Source organism: Euprymna scolopes, chromosome 33 (assembly GCF_053919585.1).
Source record: "Euprymna scolopes isolate OS-2025 chromosome 33, ASM5391958v1, whole genome shotgun sequence".
Classification (NCBI taxonomy): domain Eukaryota; kingdom Metazoa; phylum Mollusca; class Cephalopoda; order Sepiida; family Sepiolidae; genus Euprymna; species Euprymna scolopes.
Genome location: NC_136514.1, coordinates 73,594,440 through 73,619,439, shown reverse-complemented (window position 1 = coordinate 73,619,439; position 25,000 = coordinate 73,594,440). Strand labels below are relative to the sequence as shown.

Sequence of the window (25,000 nt, the reverse complement as noted above, 5' to 3'; positions counted from 1 at the left end):
TGAAAAAAAATTAAAGAGACAGGCTCTGTCCATCATAAACCACGGTCTGGAAGGCCATGTGTCAGTGACGAAAGTGTTGCTTCCATAGAAGAATCCTTTACTGCAAGTCCAAGAAAGTCTGTAAGACGGGCATCATTGGAGCTCGGGCTGCCAAAGTCTATTGTGCATATGATGCTGCGGGCACAACTTCATATGAAAGCTTACAAAATTCAATTACATCAACAGTTGTTAGAAGAGGATTATTATGCACGGCTAACTTTCTGTCACCAGTTCAATGAAAAACTTTGCAATAATGATGCATTTGTGAGTAATTTACTGTTTTCTGATGAAGCAACATTTCACATTAGTGGCAAGGTCAACAGGCATAATTGCTGAATTTGGGGAACTGAAAACCCAAATGAAACCGCTGAACATGAAAGGGACTCTCTTAAAGTTAATGTGTGGTGTGCTTTGGGAATAAATCGAATCATAGGTTCGTATTTTTTGAAGATCGTGTTATTAACAGTGACAGATACTTAGATATGTTGCAGAATTACTTTATTCCGCAACTTGAACAATGAAACTTGAAAGATGATACAGTGTTTCAACAAGATGGAGCTCCTTGTCACTTTGCTCGGCGTGTTAGACAGTTTCTGAATCCGGAATTTCCTAACAGATGGATTGGAAGGGGTGGACCATTTCATTGGCCTCCATGTTCGCCAGAATTGACTCCAGAAGATTTTTTATAGGGACATGTGAAAACAATTGTGTATGCAACCAAACCTAGTTCATTGGAAGATTTGAAAGCTAGAATTACTAATGTGATTTCAGGCATTACTATAAATCATTTGGCAAATGTTTTTCGTGAACTGCAAAATCGTATTACCCTTTGTATTGCTAATGATGCATGATGGGCATGTGGAAAGTTAAATAAAATTTCAATAAAAGCTTAAAAAATATAAATTTACTTTCAAATCCATTTTACAGATGATTTCTATTGCAAATACAAATAAAGTTATAAATTTTTTAAAGTGCACACGGACTTTATGGACACCCTGTATAAAAACACTAAAAATACCGGAAGCTTTATACATAAAACGAAACAACCTCAAATAAATAATATAAATTATGAATGCAATTGGAACATTTTAAAATGCTTAGATTCGTAATTCTTAATAATATGCATATATTAAAAAAAAATTGTAAATTTAACACAATGTAAATATTAATATTAACCTCTCCCTGTTAAAAATTGTCAACCTAATAAAATCACGCCAAAACGGGATCATGACAAAATATTTAAATTTTAACACATGTAATACCAAATGTAATTTTGTTAAAAAACATAATTTTAAGACTCTAAGTGACATACTCTCCCTGACAATGACAGAAATGTTCCAGTCGAAAACACTCGTTATACAAAAACAAGCATATGGATCCAACTTATGCAACTTTGATAACAATATAAAAAGAAAAAATATCGGAGATTGGAAAAGGTAAAAAAGAAAATGATCACGCAAAAAAAAAAAGAAATAAACAAAAAAACAAAACAAACACTCCCCAACCCGTGCTTTTTAATAACATCTGCATCAACGAGGACATGCCGAAATATACACAATAGCGTAGTTCCAAACATCAAGTTTTATGAGTTATTTATTACTTTAAAAAAAGTATCCATAATAATATGGTTTGTAAGGCGACTAACAAGTCTGTAAAATAATGTTATTGCTGCATATTTAGTCACGTACTCATCAGATGTTTAAAACCTTATTAAAACACCATTTTGGACAACTTACATGGTGCATATAACCGACACATTCTGCCGTTTCTTTCTCAATTACGAAGCTTATGGTCATATATATATATATATATATATATATATATATATATATATATATATATATTTGATTAATTTTCTTTTATATACAAACACTAGCAGAGTGACTCGACGTTGCCCGGTATTGAATGATGACTAACGAATGTTTAACACTTCTATTTATTGTTTTAAAAGTCACTGAAATCGGCCATTTCTCAATCACATTGAATGATTGCCTGCTTTAGTTGGAGACCACTCGCAGTGCACCGGGAGAAAGCTTCACATATCTCCCCGCAGTGACTTAGTCCACAATACCTTGTAGTCTACATTGCACTGCAGAGAATCTAGTATTTATTTGATAAAATTATGTTTTTATATATAATGGTTTGCATTTAAGTTTAAAATACAAAAGTCAAGTATCATGCTTTAATTATACTCTAAATAGAAACATTCATTTCGAACGCGCCTCTGCCATATCAAAGAATGTGCTGTTGATTTTATATGCCTGGTCTTACTGCTTGTGTGGTGATAATGAATTAAATTTAAGTTTAAAATGGAAAGGTCAAGTATCATTGTTAAATAGTGCTTTAAACAGAAACATTCATTTCGAACGCGCTTCTATCATATCAAATAACTTACTGTTGATTTTATTTGTTGTTGGCTTGTGTGATAATAAAACTTCTGAAATGCACTTGTGATATTAAACTGTGTAAGGTGTTAACGTTGATCAACATTACCTGTTCCTTCCTTTATCGGATTATTTCGATCATCGATTCTTGTTGATGACATTCCGATAAATAAACCCTCAAACATTGCCAGGCACATAAAATACATCCGTGTGTAATTCCATAAAAATCGGCTCAACCGTTTTAGAGTCCCTAGGGAACGCACTCACACATTTGTTGTAAATTTAAGTACTTTCACATCTTTCTGGATTCATAGACAAGGATAGATTAATCTAACTGGTTTTGAGCAATTATATATATATATATATATATATATATATATATATATATATATATATATATATATATATATATATATATATATGAAGAATAATAAATAAATACATTTGGAGCCAAAACTGCAACGCGAAATTTTTTATAAAATAAACGGGTGTTTATTTTTAAAGAAATATATTTCGGAGTCAGACTCCTTTGTCAATCTTTTCTTTTTTCTCTTCTTCCTTGAAAAACCCCGCAGTTAACAACATCACGTGGACTCTTCATCGAAATATCTTCCACTACATTAAGTCGAGGAAGAAGAGAAAAAAAGATTGACAAAGGAGTCTGACTCCGAAATATATTTCTTTAAAAATAAACACCCGTTTATTTTATAAAAAATTTCGCGTTGCAGTTTTGTTGGCTTCAAATGTATTTATACATGTTTTATTCTTCATATTTCACTCAGCGCTTCTAACGGATACAAACAATATATATATATATATATATATATATATATATATATATATATATATATATATATTTAATAACAGAAATATGGCGATTACATCAGCCAGTATATACAAGAAGTGAAAACCGTTATTCGGAAGTTGGAACTGATAAAAAACATAATTAATAGACGAAACGTCTATTTTATTTCATGAAATATGCTTAACAGAAAAAAATGCTTCTTAAACACACATACACACACACGCGCACACACACACACGCACACACACATATATATTTATTAATACAGAATGTACAAGCTTGTTACACTAGCATGACAATGTCTCGATCTATAGTTATTACTAACTAAAATCTCACCAGGCAAAATCATCTGTCTTTTCGTTAGGCATTATTTTTTTGACGTGATGATATAAGATTTTAATTATTAATTATTATAGATCAAAGCATGCCAGTTTAGTAACTCCTGTAGTAAATCCTGACTGCATAAATAAATATTAATATATAAATAGCTCTATTTGTTATTAGGCACTAGTAAACCCCGTGGATATTCTATGGATTATATCCAACGACTACATTCTTAAACTGGACTCCCTCTCTCTCTGTCGCTCTCTATATATGCACATGTGCGTTTGTGTGTACATAATTAATCTATATATTAATACGATAGCGTGTGTGTTATTTTGTGTGTCACGCTTACATCCGGGTCGTTTAATTGTTATGTTCTTCTATTTAATGTCATAAATAATTTTATCAAGAATTCTTCATAAGTTTTGGTTTCGGTTTCGACCTATAGCTGATGGCACCTAAATCATCTATGTTTTTTTAAAAATAATTTTATCAAGAATTCTTCATAAGTTTTGGTTTCGGTTTCGACTATAGCTGATGGCACCTAAATCATCTATTTTTTTTTATAAATAATTTTATCAAGAATTCTTCATAAGTGTTGGTTTCAGCTTCGATTATGGCTGAAGGAACTCAAGTTATATATATACATATATTTTTTTCATAAGTTTTTATTTCGGTTTCGATTCAAACTAATGGACCCAAGTCAAACGAATATATTTTTTTTTATTTTTGACATCGCAACTTTATAACATATAAAAATCGATAGAACATTAACTCTATAATAATATATATAAAAGCTGCAAGAATTAAAATATCATATTGAAGCGTACTTTACAACGCGTTAGTGCTAGCTTAGATAAATACTTTTGCAGTTTTAACAAAAATATCTGCAATAATATTAGAACAATTATAACGTCTTCATTTATACCGAACATCTACAGAATGCCAACATCAATATATTACATATGAATGAGTCCCCTGTGGATTTTCCACAAATCCTGCTAGTTAATTAATTAATGTGCGTATGCACGAGCGGTTTATAAGTTTATTTTGTTTGCGATAAGTTTAAACGAATTAAATTATTTATATGGTAGAGCGAGTTGGGAATAATTTTTCCCTTCAACCATGTGATGACATCAGATGGGAAGCTTCATGTATATATATATATATATATATATATATATATATATATATATATATATATATATATAATTATTTTTTTACTATAATAATTAAATACCTACAGACACTAGTGTTTCATCCTTTCGGGATTCTTCAGTGCAGGGTGTCACGATTACTACCAGTCGAACGATTCGAACCCCGCGACACGAGACATCTCTGGCCCGATTAGCGGAGGCCGTATCCATTCGGCTACTATTAACCGTGTGAAATAACGTTGAATTTTAAACATTTTAATTTAAATGTTCATTACGTCAGACAGACAGTGATATATATATATATATATATATATATATATATATATATATATATATATATATATATATATATATATATATATATATATATATATATATATATATATATATATCGAAACCGAAGCATCCAAAGCTGGTGACGTTACCAACGTACCAACGTGACACGCATATAATTAAAACTTAAAAGCAAACTAAGATGAATGTACGATGTGCATAACGAATTTTGTTCAATTTTTTACTCTTTTAAAAACTATTTTAACCAGCTAAAGATCCATAAAAGAATGGTCCGTCAAAAATCCAATCATTTGAGGCCTCTAGCACCGCTCTGCGACTTTTAGTTTTGGTTAAGATAGTTTGAAAAGACAGACAGACAGACAGATAGACATGTGACCGTTAATACCCTCCCCCCATATATATATATATATATATATATATATATATATATATATATATATATATATATATATATATATACGAAGGCGTACTATAAGTAATACCCCTGACCCTCTTCCAGTTGTCTGATCTAGCTGAAATTCTGCATATGCAACGATTTATATCTCTACGGGTTATGTGGCAAATTACAGCTCTGAACTATTGTGGTTTCTGTTTTACAGGTGTTTGAACTGAGTCAGGTGTGAAATGGAGCCTGTTGAATGTCGAGCAGTGATCCGGTTTTTGTATTTGAAAGGGCGCACACCACAGGAGACTTTTGATGAAATGAAAGAAACTTATCGTAATAATGCCCCATCATATGACCTTGTAAAACGCTCGCATCGTGAATTCAAACATGGCCGGAGGTCTGTGGAAAAAGCTCCCAGACCTGGTCGCCTCCTTCTGCCATTGATGAGGCATCTGTCCGTCAAGTTGAGGCTGCCATTTTGGAAGATCGGCGCATTACTATTCGCAAAAAACTCAAGATGTCAAGATTAGTACAGGGTCTGTGGAAACTATCATTCATGACCATTTGCATATGCATAAGGTGTCTGCCAGATGGATTCCCAGGTTGCTCACATCATTCCAAAATCGAGAACGCGTCGAGCGCTCGAGGATGAATTTGGAGATGTGCCAAGAAGATGAGTCAAAGTTTTTCAAAAGACTGATTACACAGGATGAAACCTGGGTCCATCACTATGATCCAGAGACCAAAGCCCAGTCAATGCAGTGCAAGCACTTGAACTCACCACCTCCAAAGAAGGCAAGGGTGCAGCCCTCCGCTGCCAAGGTCATGCTCACAGTCTTCTGGGACCAGGACGGAGTAGTGATGACAGATTTCCTGGCAAAGAATACCACAATTACAGGAGCCTATTATGCTTCACTTTTGAGGAAATTATGGGAAGCTATCAAAATCAAGAGACGGGGCAAAATCAGCAAAGGTACCCTCCTCTTGCAGGATAACGCTCCAGTCCACAACTCGCATGTCGTCAGATCAGAAGCACGGGCGTGTGGTTATGAAATGCTTCCCCATCTTTCCTACTCTCTTGGCCTTGCACCCTCTGACTTTCACCTCTTCCCAGCCATGAAGTTGTTTTTTGAAAGGAAAGCATTTCCCAGATGATGCAGCCTTGATTTCTGAAGTCACGTCGTGGTTGGAGGACCAACCTGGGGTGTTCTATAAAAACGGTCTCCAGAGCTGCATCAAACGATGGGAGAAATGCATAACTCTGGGCGGTTCCTATGTAGAGAAAGACTAATAATTGTGCCAAGTTTCGTTGCTCTACTGCTATGGGAATGGGTCAGGGGCATTGCTTATTGCACGCCCCTCGTATATATAAATTATTATCTACAGACACGTGTTGTATCGTTTATGACTCACCACCCTTACTGAACCTCTTCCTATATATTATCACTTGCTTTGTTGGGGAGAGTAGTGTAGTACATGGTCATTCTAGCCATACTATCCTCCCACTTGTCATTTATATTAGAAGAAATATCCGAACGGAGGGAGCTTGTAGAAAATTTATGTTTGTTGTAGATTCAAACGTCGTCAGGCCTTTATTTGGTATCTCGTTGATTGTCTTACATGTATGTTTAGACTGTGTTTGCCGTTTCTGTGCATGCCATAAAAGTTGCTTTTTTCATTACTGTTACATTTACGATGTTGATGACAATTAGACGGGGGGGGGCGATAGGGAGAAGGTTAACAAAAATGGCGTCTTAAAAAAAAAAAAAAAAAAGAAAGGAAGAATTACCTACATTTGGATTGTCAAGGTAAACGAAGCGACACAAAAGCTTTACAATTGTTCCGGAAAATAATTTAGGAAAAGAGTTCGAAAAAAAATAAACGTTTTAGTTCGAAAACAATGGGAATAGTGCGCACTTAGAATTACGTCACTGCATTAAGTGTGTGAAGAAAGAAGGAAAAAAAAAAGAAGCAAATGAATAAACGAAAAATAAGAAAACAAAGAAAAGTGCGAGAAAAAAAAAGGATTAAAAACAATCGAATAAATTCATCATCAGTAGCAAGAGAAATGAAGAGGAAATGACGAAGAAAGAAAAAAGCAAAGGATAAAAAAGGGAAAAGATACGATGAGCGGGAGGTAGATGAAGAAATGACTGGTGGTGGTGCGGGGAGAGAACGAAGAAGGAGAAGAAAAAGAAGAAAAAGGCGAAGGGGAAAAGTAAGGCAAAGAAGAAGAAGAAGAAGAAGAAGAAGAAGGGGAAAGCAAGAAAAGGAAGAAGGAAAAGAAAAAATAAGAGACGGAGAAGAAGAAGAGAACGAAGAATGGAAGGAACAAATAAAGTTGAGGGAGAAAAAAAAAAGAAGGAAAAAAGAATAAAATGATGAAAAAAGAGAAAAATAGAAAAGGACGAATAAAAATAAAGAAAGAGTGTAAAAGAGGCAGACATGGGTACTCAAATGAAAATGCCATGTTGCACGAATTTCCAAAGTTAATTGAACGCAAAGAATTGAATCGAGAGATTGGGGGGGGGCAGATTAACAAACATACAGAATCGAATCAGAGAGGAAGAAGATGAGATAGTATATGTGTGTATGTGTGTGTGCGTGTGTGTGCGTGTGTGTGTGTGTGTATGCGTGTGTGTGTGTGCCAAGAACTCTGTCAGCAAAATAAAAATAAACGACCAGACGTCATCGCAAAACTAAACAAATTATTTATATCGTCTCCAAAATTGAAAAAAAAAAATATTTTTACCAACCATTCATTCTGCCGCTTCATTAATAACGAATGTAAATTCGGCCAACGATCAATACATTCAACCCAAAACACTGACCGCCCCATTTCCCACGGTCGAATGTACAGGATACTGGATTTTGGGACAAGACGGGAAAGAGCGGATTAATGAATCAGATAATTATCTCCATTTTACATAATCGGATAAAGTGTTTTTCTTAATAACTAGCAAGGAAACCCGACGTTGTCTGGGATTGCATTCTTCCATACTTTTATTATTATCGAAACCGGGGAAATCGCCCATTTTTCATCAAATGGATTCATTGCCTACTCTAGGTAGGGACCTCCCCACATAGGAAACTTCACATGCCTCCCCACAATAACTTAGTTCATAATACATTGCAGTCTACATTGCACTGTAGAGAATCTACTGTTGATATTATCAAATTATCTGTAAATAGTGGCTTGCATTACAGTTTAAAATGAAAAAGTCAAGTCTCACGTTTTAGTTATGCTCTAAATATAAGCATTTATTTCGAACGCGCCCCTGTTTTATGAAAGAACGAACTGTTTACTTTGTGAAATAACGTTTACATACTCATTTGAATTAAAGTTAACCAAATATAAAGTATCATCGTTCAATTGTGCTCTAAAAAGAAACATTCATTTCGAACGCGCACCTGTTTTAATTCACGCGTTTAGGTAGAAATACTGTTATCTATCGTTGATTTTATGGCCTTCTGCTTGTGCGGTGATCAAACTTCTCAAATACACTTGTAGTGTTAGGTTGTATAAAAGTGATAACTTTGGCCAAAATCGGACTTCCTTAATCAGATTTTATGATTATCGATACTTAGCAGACGCATTCCGATATAAAACCAAAATAAGAACAGTCTTAGACATATCAACTACCTTCGCGTAAAATTTCACACACACACACACACACACGCACACACACACACACACACACACACACACACACACACATGCACACACACTGTTCTTTTATATATAACTAGTAGGGAGACCCGGCGTTGCCTTGTATTGAATGAGGATCAACAAATGTTCCACCAACCCATACTTTTATTGTTATCAAAATCGGTGAAATCGCCCATTTTGATTGCCTGCTCTAGTTACAGACCCCACCGCAGTGTACTGGGTGAAAGTTTCACATGCCTTCCCGCAGTAAATTTGTCCACAATACATTGTAGTTTACAAAACCTACTGAAGAACACGTCGCGTGAAATTAAAAAAAAATTGGCCCACTCGTTTCCAAATCTATAGTGAACGCTCACGAGCACACACACACACACACACACACACACACACACACACACACACACACACACACACAAATTTCTTTTTATATAATATATAGATATATATGAAAAGGTCTCCAGTTACTGGTAACTAGCTAACCGAAACATGCTCACGACTCTGTAGGCACATATTACCGTTTATGTAAAAACACATAAAGTATACACCCTAGTCTACCTCACTATTGGGCACTCTTGCATTAACCTCGTAAACTTCCTTGTTTTATATATATATATATATATATATATATATATATATATATATATATATATATATATATATATATATATATATTTAAATTTAAAAGGCTTCCTTCAGTCTTGACAGACTATGGATACCCACGGTAAGGGTGCCTGCGCGTGAAATTTTTGTGGCAAGAGTTGCGCAATCTTCAACCACACCTCTCCTGAATCGACATTGTTGAATACCAGTGGCAAGTGGAGGTTCAGGACGACTGGAAACAATGCCGAGATAAGCGGAAAGCACATACAGCGCCTAGAATTCCCAAACGGTCACCCGTTTGGTATTAGCCAGGCTCAACGTTGTTTAACTTCGGTGATCTGACGGGAACCGGTGTGTCAACGTGATTATGCCGTATATATATATGTGTGTGTGTGTGTGTGTGTGTGTGTGTGTGTGTGTGTGTGTGTGTGAATTTTCTATGTTTATTGTATTTAGCAAATTAGATATAAACCATTATAATATTTGCTAATATTTTCTCCTCTGAGGAGATGGGTAAACATCGAAAACCTATAGGTTAAGGAGATATACTTATTAAAATGTATTCTTTGACTTGCATATAATAAAAACTCTAGATTTTCACGCCATAAAATTGAAACTACTAAATTATGATTTATTTGCTCTATCTGGTATATTGAGCAATTTTTTAATTACCTGGGATTGACTTTATAAAATACTAGAGCCAATAATATTTTGTGAGACCAATAATCACTGGATTTCTATACTAGTAGATCTATTGCATTGCATTATTCTGATATATATATGTATATATATATATATATATATATATATATATATATATATATATAATCTGAGATTATTTTTTTGCATGAACAGCTAGCTACCAATAACTAGAGGCATCTTCATCACTGATAGGATTGCTGTTGTTGCTTTCATTGTTTAGCATAATACATAATGATTTTTGTTGGCATTCGTTTCCCCGATATCTTTCTTTTAAGAATTTTTTCTAAAATGATATCAGATAATAAGTGGAAGAGCCACTTGAGGTTCCCTACTTCGTTTAATTGTAACTAGGTTCGAACTTAGCCCACTCAGGTTGTCAAGCAGTGTCGTTAACCATTGCACGATCGTCACCTCCGTAATAAAGACTTGGTGAGAATATGTCTCTGTTTTTTTATGTATAAATCTGAAATCTTTATAAAAAGTTTAAGGTGTTGATGCGTTTTATGAACCTTTAATTGTGATCTTGGTGAAAGAATTTTTGTGATAATGAGGAAACGAACTGCACATTTACAAAAGATAAGAAAGTATTGATAATTCCAAGTAGTCTCTGAAACGATCGTATGCAGATTTCTAGGAACATTACCAAAAAATGAATATTGTTGTAAAAATATTTATTCGTGCACTTCTGTTCATTTTCCCTCCTTCTTTCTTTTTTTACACACACATACACACACACACATATTATCATTCAAACACTACTGTGTTTGAATATATGGTTATGTGGCAGTTTTAGTCATTTAAATCTGCTTTAAAGCTTCACCGCTCACTCATTTTTCGACCAAATTTCAAACTATTATTACAGTTTATAGATCACCTTCTCAGCTATATTGTGAAAAAAATTTCAATTTCCGTTCAGTAAAACAAAAGTTATGATGAATCTTCTGGTATTCAAAAACGTAAAAATATGTAAGGAGGTGAGCGACGCTTTTTATGACTGGTTTCCATAGTAACTACGTCGCTTCAGTGACTACTGTTGCTACTAATTCACTGCTGTCACGAAAAGAGAAGTGACAACTGAAACAGAGAGAATGAAAGCATAAAGGGAGATAATTGGTGGATTTTATTGAAAGCAGACGAGTGTCGTACATTGTTATTACATATGCGTTTATAGTGGCCAAGGAATGAGACTGAAATTAAACAAAGAACAAGTGAATTTATTGGAAGCCTGGTAAAATCATGGATTACAATAGAAAAATTCGAGCACGAAAAGAAATATGGTTAAGCTAAAACATGGAAAAGAAAAGGACTAGTTCTTTAAACTGGAAAAGAAAAGGACAAGATATTCTAGTAAAAATATAATAAATTTATAACTTAAAATATTGCAGAATTAAGGATTTAAAAAAAATTCAATTTATAACATTATATAATCAATTCTTAATGTTGCAATATTTTAAGTTATAAATTTAGTATATTTTTACTAGAATATCTTGTCCTTTCTTTTCCAGGTCGCATTTTTCTAATTTTTCTATTATAATATATATATATATATATATATATATATATATATATATATATATATATATATACATATATATATATATGAACAAATGATTAATAAAACATGTTAAAAGACATCTTTAAAAAGAGTTAAAAACATATTTAATTTTAAAAAGACAGCACAAGATAAGTGGATAGTCCTATATATATATATATATATATATATATATATATATATATATATATATATATATATACAGGGTCCCCACAAAGTCACGCACCAATGTTAATTAAAAAAGTTAAAAAATTAAAAAGGTTATAGTAGTAATATTTATTCGAATTCAAAGTTCTTTACAAGGATTACAATTGCTCCATATGTTCGATTGGTGCGTGACTTTATGGCCACCCTATATATATATATATATATATATATATATATATATATATATATATAAAGATATATATATATATATATATATATATAAAGATATATATATATATATATATATATATATATATATAAAGAGAGAGATAGAGAGGCTGAGAGAGAATGAATAACATATACATTATTCATTACATTCCTACTAGCCGGTTTGAGAGGGGGGGAAATGCATTATTTTAGTCGGAGTATTTCGATGGGAGAGTACTTGCATAATAAGCACGACAAGTGTTGGAGGTTGGTATATAACGCCGGGCTTATTAGGTTAGGAATTCTATGTTTTGCATCCTATCGAAGACAAGAAGATTAGTTGTTGACCACCAGCCCAGGTGTGGCACCAATAGATGGCCGACCGATGGCGTTATAGATACATGATACTAATAAGTATAAGAAGTTTTCTAGCTCGGTAGAGGGAACCTGCTTTCTTTGTATCAGATTTAGCAACACCTTCTATGAATTTATTCAAATTCATGATACTTATGACTTTTAGGCTGAGGAGTTTCAATGTCGGACTCTCGGGAAGGTTCTTGCAACCATGGCGATCGGTGGTTGGTAAGGTTTCTTATTGTTTAAAAGAAAGAAAATTTGTCATGGGAGTATTAGTTTTGTCCCTCATCCACTATAACTGCATATGATTTTCTAAGGGTTTTACGGTTGTTTTGGATATGTGCGTTTGATTTGCCCTCTTGTCAATAATAGAGTGTGATGTCATCGGTAAATATACACGATTCCAGCAGGTAGTTTTTTTGAATTGTAATGGTTTTTTACAATTAGATTTTTTATTCGAAATATTGACGAATTTCTAAATCTGGAAAAAAAGGATTTATCGCAGTTAGCATTAAAACTCTAAATGTATTGTTTCAGACTCGAGTGACAAAGGATACTCCTTGTAAGATTGGAATACGCAAGGGATCTGAAGAGTTGTGCAATTTTCACAGCACGTTTCTTTAACCAGCATTGCTGTTTTTTACTTTCATGCCACTGCAAGAAAATGTGACACAAGGTCGAAAAATGAGGAGAATCAAGCGAGCGTCTCTAAAGGAGGAGAACTTCAACCTTTTAAAAAATTACCTGGGCAGCCCCGCCCGCATTCAGGCAGTAAGCAATAAACTTACTTCACCCGAAAGGCGGGAGGCAAGGCCTGGGAAGATAGACATCCAAGGACTACCCAGAACGATTTTCTCAGCCTGGCAGGTACAAGGCCACCAAAATGATCGAGTTACTGCTGAACTGAGTATCAAGAGCGGAATCCCGACTGACAAGCGGCTGCAAGTGCAAACATACACCAAATAACTGTCGTGAATTGCTACCAGATAACTAGAAAGATAGCCGGGATAAACAGGGAAAGATCGGTGTTACTTGGAAGTTTCCATCTTCTGAACATGCTTTAGAGCCTGGATGCCCTAAAATTGGCAGAGCATTTAAATAATGAGTTTAAGAAAAAGGTTCAAGAACTTTTAGTGTCTATAAACACATCAGATCGAAGGTGCTTATTCTTAGTCTTCGATTAGTTTGATTATTAGATCAACAGATTAACTATAAACACATTCATATAAAAATACTAGACCTTTTAGTGTGTTAACAGGCAAAAGTTATAACCAATTGACAGAATGAGTTCTTTATGTCAAATTAATTGTTAATCTGGTTAAATTTAGGCAGTAATTACTAATCCCTGTTAATTCATAACTGTGCAGCGAATGGGTACCATAATATTTAATTCGCCATGTCTTATCAACAAAAAAGGCCCCGACAAAATTTCAAACTTAAGCGTGAATATAAATGATATTCCAAATTAAAGCGTGCCAGATTAACAAAACAGACTTCATCAATCAGATCTGAACATGACAGACCAACAAACATGCTATTTTAAACTTGATCATGACTATTCATCAAAATTCTATTTCAAACTTAAGCTTTATAGACCGACAAAAAATGCTATTTTAAGCTTAAGCATGAGAGAACGACAAAAATACTATTTCCAACTTAAACATGACAGAACGACAGAAATCCTATTTAAACATAATAATGACAGACCAACAAAAATGTCATTTCAAACTTAAGTATTAGAGATCGACAAAAATGTTATTTCAAACTGAATCATGACAGACAAAAAAAATGCTATTTCAAACTTAAGCATGGTAGCCAAACTATACGTAATCATGAGAGATTGAATAAAATGCTATTTCAAATTTAAGTGTGTCGAAAATGTTATTTACAACGTAAGCGCGAGAGATCAACGGAAAACACCTTAGACCGTTCGATTAACCGACAAAGCACCTAATAGAGGTGCTTTGTCGCATCTACAAAAGAGCTTGAAAATGGAAGATCGATAATGTTTAAACAATTTGAAACGCATTCGAAATGCAAAACTAATCAATCCGGAACTCCATTGAACTACTAAGAAAAAAAGAAGAAAATCTCTTCCGGCGTGAAACTTTTTCCAAAAAAGTAAATAAATAAAGGCGTAATCAGGTAATGGTTAGAAAAGGATGCGGATAGTTTTAGAGATCGAAGGGGGAAATTAATGAGGTTAAAAGATTTGTAGGAACTCTTTCTCAGTAGTTTTTCATATTGTTCTTAAGTCACCTGGTAACTGCGTCAACTGATTTAATAACAACTATATTGATGATACAACGCTCTTTTCTGTTACTTCTCGTCTATTTTTTTTTATCGAATCAATTAAAATATGCAGCTGATTTACAAGTTGACTTGGCGTACAAAATGACCTGCTTTGTAGAATTCTGTCAATATTCATATAATATTCATATACGGCACAATCACATTGGTACACTGGTTCTCGCCAGATCACGAAGTTAAGCAACGTTGAGCCTGGCTAGTACCAAATGGGTGACCATTTTAGGAAAGCGAGGCGCTGTATGTACCGCGAGGTAAAAAATACCAGGTTGAGAAACTGGCGCGGTTTATCTTTCTCTCGAGGGTAGATGAGACTCTCTTAAGCCGTGGTGGCACTCCATCTAGTGATAGCGTCACGATAAAACATACCCTTGATAGCCCTGGCGAAGCAGCAAGTATTCAGCTACCGACAAGATTTGAATTACACTACACACTCGTGTAGTGAGTTCAATCTTGGCTACGGCCGCGCTGGATGGATGGATTAATATTCATCTCGTTAATCTTTCTTCTTGAAATTTTCACGGATGACTCTACTATCGCAGAAAATTTGACTCTGGAACTTCTTGGCGTTTCTTTCACATCAAATCTTTCTTGGATTCCATATATTAGATCCATTGCTCTTTCTGATTCTCGTAAAGTTGATTCTCTCTATCGCTCTAAATATTTTCTGACACCCGAGGCTATTCTTTATCTCTACAATTCTACTAGCAGACCATGTATGGAATACTGTTGTCATATTTCGGCTGGTGAATCTCTATCCCATTTAAGGGTTTTTAAAATGCAGAAACGTATCTGTAATTTGATTGACCCCTGCCCGTTCTTCTTCTCTTCAACCTCACTCTCACAGACGTGATGTTGCTAGTCTAAGATTTTTCTATCAATACTATTATGTCATGTTTTCTTCAGAATTGTCAAATCTATTCTCCGTTTCCTTTGTTTCAGCTCGTTTGATTCGTTGCTCTAGTAGTCTTCACCAATTCACTGAGCTGATAATTCATTGGAATACAGCTTTTTATCTTAGTAGCTTCTTTCTGTAGGCTTGTGGAATTCCCTTCCCGTTGACTGTTTTCCTCCTATCTACAACCTTGGTCTCTTCAAGACTAAAGTCAATAGGGACCCACTGACTTTGCCATAATCAGCTCTCGTTTTTGTTATATCCGTTCATCAAGTGGCTCCACGCCTTGTCTGAGGCGATTGCTATGAAAATCTTTTTATCAAAGAATCACAACTTTCAAGCCTACAAAAACACCCGTTGACAAAGATCAATGAGATTAGTAGATTAACAGTAAAATGTTGATACATATTATGAGAGGATTGAAAATCGTTAATACAATCCACCCAAAACAAGACGAGAAAACAGCAAATCATTTCATTTTTTATCAGAAACATTATAGAATGTAAGGACTAAAGAACAAAATATATGGGGGCAGATTTATAAGTCTCGCGTAATCTACCTGTAATGTTTTTGATAAAGGTAATGCTTCCGTAATGCTTCTGTTTATAGTGGTTGTAGAAAACCAATTGTTTCTGTAAAAGTTTGGCAAGGGGGGCTACAGATTGAAGCTCAGATGAGCACTTGCCATGAAAATAACGATAGGGCAGAGATAAGCTTGCAACGCCTGAATATAACCCCCTCCCCACAGAAATATGTTTATTCGTCCCGTGAAGAACTGGTTGTCAGATGTTATTCGTCACGTTTGTCGAACTGTTGTTGAAGCTATATATATATATGTGTGTGTGTGTGTGTGTGTGTGTGTGTGTGTGTGTGTGTGTGTTATAAACGTACCCCCCTCAACGAACATTACATAGAGGATCACGAACATTATATATATATATATATATATATATATATATATGTTATAAACGTACCCCCCTCAACGAGCATTACATAGAGGATCACGAACATTATATATATATATATATATATATATATATATATATATATATATATATATATATATATTTAATTATTATTATTGTAAATAATTATGTCAGCCCCTTTAAGAAACTCGTTTCTTACCGTTGGCCACTTTCAGTTGAAATAAAAAGTCGATCAATTTAGCTCTAATGCACAGATCATCATATAATGATTAGATCACTCTGACAGACGTTAAAAAATATTTTAAAAATAAATGTTTAAATTCAACAGCATTTCTTGCGATTAACGGTAGCCGAAAGGATTGGGTCCTTGCTAATGAAGCCAGGTACGGCTTCTGTTGCCGGGATCGAATCTATCCACTGGTGTTAATCGTGACACCCTACCCCGATGATTCCCGAAAGGACGAAACTATTGTCTGTAGGTATTTAATAATTATTATAGTAAATAATTATATATATATATATATATATATATATATATATATATATATATATATATATATATATATAATAAAAATTACAATTAAATTTACCAAAATGATTCAAGATGGTAAAATTAAAGTATATTATAAATATTACAGAATTGACATTAATAAAGTTATCTCAGCCAGATGTAAAAGCTCGATAAAACCAAATAGGAGATAGAGCTTATAAAATAATTAACTTTCTTGAAGTTACATATTTGGATTTTACCGTCACCGGATTATTTATCTTCCGCCAGACTGTCCATTCATATGTAATCATCTTTTTCTTCACCATATTCCTTCTGCTTCACTTTTTTTTTATTTTCAAGTAAGATCCTTGACTTACTTGTTGTTTCATCAAATACTTTTGCATGCAAAATCCGATCCCGCATTTTGCTAATTCCTACCCTCTGATGAGAAGGAAAGTATTTCTTCGAAACTCCGCGGAATAAGGACTATCCACTTATCTAGCGTTTCCTTTTTAGATTAAATATGTTTTTAACTCATTTCAAAGTGTTTTTCAACATGTTTTATTAACTGTTTGCTCATATATATATATATATATATATATATATTGAACCCCCCTCTTTGGATATATTACCCCCCTCTTTGGATAGAGTACTGACGTAAAAAATCTCACCCACTACTTAATTGGCTGTAAATGAGAGGCTCGCTCCTTGTTTGTAAAATAAAAGACATGCGACTTGAGCACTATAAAAGTGATGACGAATGTTTGTTTGAAATAAACATTTATTGAGGTCATTTGGGGGTTATGGGGGGAAATGGCAACTCAATGCGATAGTTCTAGGCTCAATTCTTAGCTAGGGAAAGGTGCTAGTCTAACCGCACTGATGAATTGTGATGCAACGAAACAGTACTGTATGTGAATGACTATATATATTTTAGATTAGGGGAAAATCTACCAGAGCGATCGATTATAAAATGTTAATAAAATCCTCTTTTTCTCTACCAACTATTATATATATATATATATATATATATATATATATATGTGTGTGTGTGTGTGTGTGTGTGTGTGTGTGTGTGTGGAGACGTGGATGTGTGGATGTGGCATTTAGTTAATAGGAAGAAACTTACCGCCATGAAGAGAACGGTTGCTTTCGCATTTAAGAGATAGCAACTAGGAATTTTTTTGTGATAGTTTCTTTCCCTTTCATTTTTAATTTATCCCAGCTGTCATTGATAAAAAAATATCTATCAGGAACGATAACTCATGGCTAACCTTTTATCGAACGTTTATAAAGAGGGGGGGGGTAGATAGCGAAAAAATGTAAAAATGTCAGGAAACAGTGATAACGTCACGAAAGATTAACACCAACGCAGGTGCACGAGATTTCACGATGTTTTTTTTCTTACGATGAAGGCGCGTGGGGTAGGTTTACTCTTTTCCTTTGGTTCAGGAACAGAAAAAGAAGAGTGATACTTGATGCTATACATTTAAAATTTAATTTAAAAATACTTTCACGGGGGTTTTTCTTATGAAAAAGCGCACAGTAGCATTACCATATAGTAAAAATGCCATTGTGGAATGCATCGCGGTATGGTGGAAAGTTGTCTTGTGAGTCTATGAAGTAAAACAACGACTAGAGTAGAAAGCCATTCATAATAAAAAAATTCATACGGAACGATAACTCCTGGCCAACCTTTTAACGAACATTTACAAAGGTGGGATAGAGTAGATAGGGAGCAGAGGGAAAAATGCTGAGTAACAGTAATACCGTTACGAAAGATTAACACCAACGCAGGTGTACGAGATATTCGTCTTTACGACGGGGGCGCGTGGAAGTGTTGGTGACCTATTCTTTTCCTTTGGTTCAAAGGCAAAAAATAATTTCTTTGCAATTTTATTTTACTTCAGTTGAAATTTTCAAAAATGAAACTCCACAAACCTTACTGGTGCTAAAACTTGATCTCTATATGAAATACATAGATATTCGAATGTTCCATTAAAGTTCCCCTATACCTATCAAACACTGAGTTAATAAATAAGTTGGGAGTATAATCTTCCTCTCCCCAATCAACCATTTAAATATATTAGAGGATATCTTTCTTGTGGTCTCTTGGTCTTACAAGATTTCAGGATAAGAATTCGTCTTGTCTGGTGGAGTATCCAGCTTCGTGCTGTTACTTGAGTTAGCCGTACCAAATAGATTTTATTTTGGCTGCGAATATTACGTGATTTTAAATATACAACCAGAATTTACTTGTAGCGATAAGTATCCTCATGACAGGTTGTCCTGACAAACTCCTTTCAATAGACACCTTAGACACTCAGGGTTAATGTGTAATAGGCATTCAAGTTTCTCTCCTGAGTAATATCTTTAAATATGCCTTTAAACTTCAATTGAAAAATATACATTTTGTCTGAAACTTCCAAGTCTGAAAAAATTAAAGAAGTGTTTCAACCAATGACACCCCGGTTATATTCATCCTTTCCACAAGCATCGGTTGTTGCGATAACGCAAATTAAAGAGGTGGAGAGTACTGGCAATCTAGAAAGCTTGTTGTCACTCAGACTCCAGAGAACATCACAGGTTGTTGACAGAGAGAAATCTTCGATAATGGTCTGTGTGAAAACTCCCAGTGACTACTACTACTACTACTACTACTACTACTACTACTACTGAGGATGATGATGATGATGACAATTATTAAGGTGGACATAACTTCCCATAACTTTTGCTTTTTGTGAGTTTCTTCTCTTGTAGGATGTAGAGGTGTGAAATTATATCAATACTTATTTATGCTCATATAAACAACATACATGAAATGAATACCTTAATATTTATTTCATGTGTTTTGCTTTATTATTAATTATGCCACTATCATTTCCCACTTTGTATCATGAACACCAAAACGGGTCTTCCTGTCATGATTGCAATAATATATATATATATATTAGTAAGTTATAATATATATATATATATATATATATATTATAACTTACTACCTAGCTCTACCTACGTATTGAGCATTGTTGAAGTAAATACTTAAAGTTTACGCATAGATCTATACTTTAGGATATTAATTTATGTGATTAAATGAAATAGTAATATATATATAAATATATATATATATATATATTCAACACACACACACACACACACACACACACACACACACACACACACACACACACACATATATATATATATATATATATATATATATATATATATATATATATACAGGGTGACCCCCCTCCCCAAAAAAAACCAAAAGCTAAATGGAGGCCATCTAGAACATATGCTGTAGAACGGAGAGGCCATCTAGAACATATGCTGTAGAACGGAGAAAAAAAGGCCAAAGACCCTTGTGTTTTGATGTGATGTTTTGAATATAATAAATTAGTTATGAGCAAAGTTTCATTTCATTCGGACAAAATACTAAGAAACGGGTCCTAATTAGAGTTGGGGCCCACTTTTTTGGGGTCACTCTGTGTATATATAAAAGATGTGCTTTCTATTAGCGATTCTGTTGCATTTAATTATTTCGCTTATCGAAACGACGAGGGAATTATCTACGCTTTGTTTATTTTCGGTTACCCTTTTTTTTTCCGGGACGTAATTTTTGTTTATCATTATCTATATATTAATACGATAGCGTGTGTGTTCTTCTTTTGTGTGTTAACAAAAAAATTGGTGTCGCTGTTGATGCAAAGCTAATAAAAATGATTTGTTCTTCTTGACCTTTTGGCCAAGATCAAAGTGTAGTATCTGTTTCTCAGATGCTACATTTCAATTTCTTCTCTCCCAGTGGAGGACAAATCCTTTACGACTAAGACAATTTTTGTTCGTTTTCTCCACGTTAAAAAACGACCCTGGTGTCTAAATCTGTCCCGTGGGGAGGCATTGTAAATAGGTACTATGTTTAATGTAACAAAGTTATAATATTACAAAAGTAACTGGGAAAATAATTTCTGATTTAATAACAAAATGCCCTGGAAATGTCCCTTCTGATTAGTTATAAAACGCACTGGAAATGTCTCTTCTGATTAATTATAAGATGCCCTGAAAAATGTCCCTTCTGATTATGTTTTTTTTGTTTACTTGCCTCTCCACAAGGGCAGAGTTGGACATAAGGTCGGTTAAAAATCTTTGGGGGAAACCAGCTCCCCAAAAGGGGCACTCTGGTCAGTAACAAAAATAAAAATTGTATCAGTAATAAAGGATTTCTCCTACATTAACCAAGACCAAAAAAAGGAGGGTAAGTCACTGCAATGCTGAGACTGATACTACACTCAGAAATTCATGTTGAAGCAATGGTTGCCTAATCTCTAACCGTGGTACTGTTTTTATGTATTAATTTCGAAAAGCAGCTAAAACATTTTATGATTTAAACATTACTTTATTTCAAGTATATTTTAAACAGTAGTGTGGGGATATGAAGTCAGTCCCGGAAAGTACTTTAACCGTTTATGATTTAAACATTACTTTATTTAATGTACATTTATAACAGTGGGGTGGGGGATATGAAGTCAGTCTTGGAAAGGGCTGAAACAGTTTACTATTTAGAAATTACATTATTTCACGTATATTTTTAGCAGTGGGGTGGGGATATAAAATCAGTCTCAGAAACTGTTTACGATTTAAACATTAAACAATTTATGTTTTAAACATTACTGAAACAGTTTACGATTTAAACATTACTTTATTTCATGTATATTTTTAATAGTTGGGTGGCAGACATGAAGTCAGTTCCAGGTTTGAATGAGAAAAGTGCAAATATATACTAGCAGAAAGCGTCGCCCAGTATTGAATGAGATAGGTGGCAAACATACCAGCAGAACACCCAGTGTCGTCCGGGATCGAATGAGATAGGTGAAAGATATATACTAGCAGAATATGCGGCGTCATCCGGAATTGGATAAGATAGGTGGAACATATATACTATGAGAATACCCGGAATTGATTGATGTGTTTGTAATGAAATAATCAGCCCAGGCAATATATCAAAGTTATTATTTAAGTAAGGGAGAGTGACATAGTGGGTTAAAGTTATGAAAATTATTGTCTAAATTAGTAACATGTCCAAGAATTACGAAAAATGATGAAATGTGAGTTACTCGATTGGTCTGTCTGTAATGAAATATTATATTAGTAGGAGGGGGGACATAATGTGGGGGTTTAATTATAAAAAATTATTGTCGAAATTAGTAACATATCCAAAATTATGAAAAATTATGAAATGTGAGTTAATTGATTGGTATATCTGTAATAAAATAATGATCCCGAGGCAATATATCAAAGTTATTATTTAGTAAGGGTGAGGCTGCAAGGTGTGTTAAACTTATGAAAAATTATTGTCGAAATTAGTAACATATCCAAGAATTATAAAAATTGATGAAATGTGAGTTCCCAGACAATATATCAAGGTTATTTTTTAGTAAAAGAGGGCGATGGTTTAAATTATAAAAACTATTGTCGAAATTAGTAACATGTCCAATAATTATGACGTCGATAATATTTGATTTAACACATTAGTGCGTTTGCAATGAAATAATCAGCCCAGTCAATACATCAAAGTCATTATTTTAGTAAGAGAAAGAGAAAGAGAAAGAGAAAGATAGAGAGAGAGAGAGAGAGAGCTAGCTATAGGGATTGTTTTAATTATAAAAATTATGGTCGAAATGAGTAACGTATCCCAGAATTACGAAAAATGATGAAATGTGAGTTTATTGATGGGTGTGTTTTTAATAAAATAATCAGTCCAGACAATATATCAAAGTTATTATGTTAGTAAGAGAGGGCGATAAGGATGGTTTAAATTAAGAAAAATTATTGTCGAAATTATTAACATAGCCAAGAATTATGAAAAATTATAATATGTGATTTAATGCATTAGTGTGTTTGCAATGAAATAATCAGACTAGACAATATATCAAAGTAATTATTTTAGTAAGGGGGCAATGATGTCGGTTAAAATGATAAAAATGATTGTCGAAATTAGTAACACATCCAAGAATTATGAAAAACTATGAAATGTGAGTTAATTGATTGGTGTGTTTGTAATTAAATAATCTGCCTAGATAATATATCAAAGTTATTATTTTAGTAAGGTGTGTAATATGGTAAGTTTAAATGATGAAAAATTATTGCCGAAATTAGTACCATATTCAAGAATTATGAAAAATGATGAAATGTGTGTTAGTGTATGGTTGTATTTTTTATGAAATAATCAGCCCATACAATATATCAAATTTTTAACTTTAGTAAGGGGAGAGGAGATAATGTGAGTTAATATTATCATAAATTATTGTCGAACATAGTAAAATATTCATATATTATGAAAAATGATGAAATGTGAGTTAATTGACGGGTGTGTTTGTAATGAAATAATCAACCCAGTAAATATATCAAAGTTATTATTTTAGTAAGGGAGCGATACAGTTTTAATAAAACGGCCAGAATAATATGTTTGTGCCTTCCTTCATGCTGAACAGAATGCCCACAGAATGCCCAGCAACAATACATTACGTATGAAAAATGCCGCTGTAGAATTTCCATAAGTCCCGCTAGTTATTAATATTATTATTATTATTTATTAAATATTTTTTATGGGATATAAAGTTATCCATGGACATACATGTTTCGGGGTATCACTCGCCGTCAGGATTAGAACTCTAAACTACCCAATCGGCAGCCTAGTGTTTTACCACTGGGCTACAATACCCTGTCGAATTTTTATGCACGATTTTATCGCATTTTTAAATGCAAGATTTGTTATTGCTTTTATTAGCGATTCTTTTGTATTAATATATATATATATATATATATATATATATATATATATATATATATATATAAATATATATAAAGTGTGTGTGTGTGTGTCCGTCTGTGTACATTTCCCTACACAATAACTCTGTCAATTTTCAGTTTACAGACTCGAAATTTGATATACAGGGAATGTAGATTTAGAAAAATCTTTGTAATCAGTTTTCGGTCAGAAATTTGGCTGTTAAGAGATCAAAGTTCAACGGTTTGACCTTTGAGAACTCTACCAAACTCTCCCGCAAATTTTGGTATAAACGCTTGAAATTTTAGATATAGGTTCCTTGGACATTGACCTAACTTTATAACTAGATTTGAGCCCCAAACAATAAATGTTAAGGGGTTATAATAGGGGTCAAATTAAAAAAAAAATGACCTCTGCGGCATCTACGAATTTACTCAGACAATTTCTAGTCTACACATTTGAAATTTTACATAAAGAGTATTCAGAGATAGGGCAAGCTTTTAATCGGGTTGGGTCGAAAATTTGAGCTACCAATATATAAATGTATATATGTATGTTTGCATGTCTGCCTAAAACTTTCGACAGAGGCGATGGATTTTCACAAGATCAGTATCGTTTTGAAGCTTGACCCTTCAGACAAAAAATACCGAAAAATTGGCTAAAAACATTAATTTCTTCACCCTCAACTGGGCACTTTTCTACAGGGAGGGGTCGCCTTTTTCACCGATATTTTCGAAAGTCATCTCCTCTTTTCGATTGTCTAGCCTTACTTTAAGCCTACGTCACTTCCGGTTTGGCGGTCGTCGTAACAGCAAATACGTCACGTTTTTTTCCCGTTCTATTCTTCCTTCGCGATACGGGTTCGAGCCTACATTCCTACTACCACTTTTTTTTTTTTTTTTTGCTCAACATGCACTTCCAAACACCCGGGCAATGGCGGGATGAAATGCTGGTATATATATATATATA

At 33.7% G+C, this 25,000-nt stretch overlaps 1 protein-coding gene and 1 pseudogene across 2 annotated transcripts in view; both read right to left on the bottom strand.

Moving 5' to 3' along the window:
• Positions 1-25,000, bottom strand: part of LOC145258296 (uncharacterized) — a 944,200-nt gene that overhangs the window by 109,523 nt on the left and 809,677 nt on the right. The window lies entirely within an intron of this gene.
• On the bottom strand, positions 9,920-10,036 carry LOC145258581 (5S ribosomal RNA; annotated as a pseudogene).